Source organism: Vicia villosa, unplaced genomic scaffold (assembly GCF_029867415.1).
Source record: "Vicia villosa cultivar HV-30 ecotype Madison, WI unplaced genomic scaffold, Vvil1.0 ctg.000400F_1_1, whole genome shotgun sequence".
Classification (NCBI taxonomy): Eukaryota; Viridiplantae; Streptophyta; class Magnoliopsida; order Fabales; family Fabaceae; genus Vicia; species Vicia villosa.
The window spans coordinates 1-4,638 of NW_026705180.1; positions in this window are offsets into that span (position 1 = coordinate 1).

Sequence of the window (4,638 nt, forward strand, 5' to 3'; positions counted from 1 at the left end):
GATAAAAGTCAAAATAGTGAACTAACAATTTAGTTAAGGGACGACATTTAAACCTTATAATTAGTTAAGGGATCAAACCACACCAATTAATCAAACTGTGAATAAAGTGTCTTTGTAATCTTTTATTTACGAGACCATAATGTCATAACATTTTAAATTAACATAATGAAACTTCTCATATCGACAAAATCTTTAATTTAATGACATTAAACTATAACTGTTTTACATTATTTGATTCAAAACAAAGGCATTAAATCAAAATAGCAGTAAACATGTTTCAAAATAGCATTAAACTATAATATAGTTACATAAGGTGTATAGAGACACAATTATAAAAGGTGTACACAAATACTACTATAAAATAGGTACACAAAATAAACACAATTATGGTTGACTCAAAACATGTTTTGACCCATTTTGAAGTCTTTTTTTCTTTGGAATTGGCTGAGTTAAAGAAAATAGTGGTGCAAACTCAGTTGGTGTTGTCTAACTTCACTAACACGTTTGTAACACATGTAAAAATCACAATATACTTCACAAGGTTTCTATAGTTTTTTAACCCTAAAAAAATCATGAGTACAAAGTCGAGCAGTCGCAAGAGTTACAAATGTAAGTATCACATTTTTAAACCAAAAATACAAACAAGGTCACTTTGTCGCATGTACCAGTTAAGCATAAATATATATTACATATAGTATAGTACATGTCACAGTATAACAGAAGTTAAGCATAAATATATATTACATATAGTATAGTACATGTCAAAGTATAACAGAAAACGTTATATCACTAGCATAAGATTAAGCTTTGATTCTTCTGTCCATGACAAATAAGAACATTCACAAACAATATATGAAATTTATTATAATTCAACCTTCAAGTCTAAGAAACTCATTTGAAATACTTTTATTCTTAATATAATTTCAACACTTGAAGTTTGGATATTTGCATATGTTTTGATCTTCCCATTCCTTACATATGTTTTAAAATATGTAGTTCTCATTTCTTGAAAGACTGGCCGTGGAAAGACTTCATAGGTGCTAGATTGAAACTGATAGAATTAGAATGTTTTTTTTTGTGTAAGCAAGAATTTTATATATGAGAGAACTAAGGGTTCTCAAACCTTGATACACAAGAACGGAACGAGTCTGACAAAAAACGATATTACAAACCAATTACAATTAAGACATAAAAGACAAAGGGTCTTTACAAAAATCGTAAAAGTTATAATTGGAACGAGCAATGTCGCCAAAGGAAGACCACCTCCAACTTAAAATATTGATGTTCCAAACAATATTGTTAATATTCCAACTATCATTCCTAAAACAATAGTTGTTCCTTGTCAACCAAATAATCCAACAAGTGGCTAACCAAAACACCCCCAATTTTCCAACTTTGATACCTTTTACCCGACCCTTGGAATTCCATTCCATAAAGAACGACATACTTTCTTCCTCTTTCCAAATCGGGTAATCCACCCACAAACCAATTTCCTTCCCAATAACCTTAATCACATCACATTTGAATAACATATGATCCTTATCTTCCAAATACATATTACAAAAAACACAATTTAAGTTAGGAGTAGGAAAGTTAATACCTCTATACACTAAAAGATCTTCAGTGGGGAGCCTATTCACAAAAAGTCTCCAAGCAAAAGCTTTAATATTAAATGGAACCTCCATCTTCCATATCATCTCTAAGGCCTCTTCGTTCCTATTAAAAAGACCAAAAGGCGTCTGCAAAGCAACAAACCGGTGGTAACACGAAGAAACCGTAAAAGTCTTTTCCGAATCAAGCAACCAACTCACGGAATCATTATCTTCATGCAATCCCTCAAAATTCTATAAAAGAGCCCTCAAAACCGCCACCTTATCTAACAAACCCGCATGCTCCACCTCACACGCCGAAATTCCCAAATCATCCCATTTCCACTCCCCATCACACCAACCTCCCTTAGCCGCTACGGAAACTTTTTTCAAAGAAGAAATCTCAAAAAGTTCCGAAAAGGCCTCCATCAACACAATATTATCTAACCAACAAACTTCCCAAAGAGGAGTAGTAAAACCATTGCCCACATTAAAACAACAATTGGTAACGAAAGGGTCATAAGAAAAAGGAGTACAATAACCAACCATTACTAAATCCCGCCACCAAAAAGATGAAGAAGAATGTTTGAAAGAATCTCCGCCACACAAAACATGCATTCTTATATCTCCTTACCGAGCCTTCAAAACCTCACTCCACAACAACCCCCCTCCTTTGACTATCCTCCATCTCCATTTATTTAAAAGAGCCAAGTTAAAATCTTTGATATCTTTAATGGCTAAACCTCCTTTTAAGTAAGGCAATGTCACATCTTTCCAACTTACCCAATGAATGTTCCTCTTCTCCACCACTCCCCCCCACAAAAAATTACTTTGTAACTTGGTAAATTCTTTAACCACTTTAACCGGCATCTTATAAAAAGACATGGTAAAAATAGTTAAAGAACTCAAAATAGACTTCAAGAGTGTTATCCTACCTCCAAGACTAAGATAGCGGTTCTTCCACCCATACAAACGCTTTCTCATCTTATCCAAAAGAGGGAACCAAGTGGACTCTTTCCTAGGATTCGATCCAATGGGAATACCAAGAAACACAAAATTACTCTCTTCAATCTTACAAGAGAGGTACAAAGAGGCGGCCTCCAAAAAATTAGGCGAAATGTTAATCCCTATCAATTTGCTTTTGTGAAAATTGATACCAAGACCCAAAACTAGCTCAAAAGCCTTCAACACAATCTTTAAAGCCTTTACATGCTTCCAAGAAACTTCTCCCACCAATAAAGTATCATCCGCAAATTGGAGAATATCTACACTACACCTCCGCTTTATCAATAAATTCTCATATTCTCCAATTTGAATAGATTTCCGTACCAACCTAGAAAGAGCCTCCACTACAATAACGAAAAAGAAATGGCGATAATGTATCCCCTTGTCTTAAGCCTCTCTTAACCACAAACTCCTTTGTGGGACTCCCGTTGACCACAACCGACATATCACTCTTAAAGACCAACAAATCCATCCATTTCCGCCATTTATCTCCAAACCCCATCTTATTCAACAAATATCGCAAAAAATCCCAAGAAACTTTATCATAAGCTTTTTCAAAATCAACTTTAAAAAGAAGACAAGAAATACCCTCCTTCCTAACATAGTCTACCACTTCATTAGCCACCAACACATCATCAAGCATTTGCCTCCCCGGAACAAAAGCACTTTGACAATGAGAAACAATGGAATTCAACACTAGTTTCAATCTTCCCGCCAATATCGTCGCCATGACTTTGTACATACATCCCACCAAATAAATCGGTCTATAATTGTCCAAGCTCAAAGGATTGGAAGATTTTGGAACTAAAGCCAAAAACGATGAAGTGTCCGCCTTAGATAACTCTCCCCTCATAAAGAAATGATCAAAATACCTCATGAAGTCTTCTTTTAAAAAAGACTAACACCTTTTAATAAAAATAAAAGAATACCCATCTGGTCCCGGGCTTTTTGCTCCACCGCAACACTTTAACGCCTCATTGATCTCAACTTCTTGAAAAGGTCTTTCAAGCCAATCTTTATCATCTTCACTAATTCTATAAAAAAGAATCCATTCTAGCATTGGTGTCCTGCCTACCCCCTCTTCATATTTTTTTTGAAATGATGGACTACATGTTCTTTAATTTCCTTTACCGATTCTAACATCCCTTTCGTTGTATTAATAGGCCCGATATGATTTATTCTTCTCTTCTCCTTCATGACCTTGTGGAAAAATCCACTATTAGAATCTCCTTCATTAAGCCACTTCAAACTAGCTTTTTGAGCTAACATATTCTCTTTTATCCTCAATTTCGTCCAAAACCGGATCGTAGCTTCCTTCCTATTAAATAAAGTAACCGGTTGAATATCTTCCGCTTCCGCTTCCAACAAGTCATCCCCATAATTAATATCTATAACTTCCTATTGAATATCCAAATCAAATCTACCAAAAACCTCTTTATTCCACCATTTAAGTCTCCCCTTAAGAAGATTAAATTTTTGTTTCAAAACATAATCCCCTCTACCTTCCACCTTAAAACTCTTCCATTCATTTTCCATGAACGAGAAAAAAGAATTGTAAGAAAACCATTCATTATTGAATTTGAACGACTTAGGACCCCAATCATTATTATCCACTTCCAACCGAACGGGACAATGGTCCAAAACATTTCTACCCCCCACCAATTGACCCACCACCCCCCATTCATTGATCAATTTTTCTAACACAAGGACTCTATCAATTCTACTCATCGATTTTCCGTCGCCACTATACCATGTAAACTTTTTTCCTTTACAAGGCACATCCACCAACCTAGATTCCTCTATAAATTCCGCAAACTCTTTTATCTCATTAAAGTTAGCCGCCACCCCTCTCCCCTTCCTCTCACAACTCTCCTTAATTGCATTGAAATCTCCACCAATGATCCACTCTCCATCATCAAAAGACTCTTTCAACTCCAAAAGCTTCTGCCAAAGAATTCTCTTTTTAGCAATATCGCAAGATGAATAAACATTAATCACATAAAAGAAATTATTCTTCTTGCGGAATTTAACACCCAAGTATCCC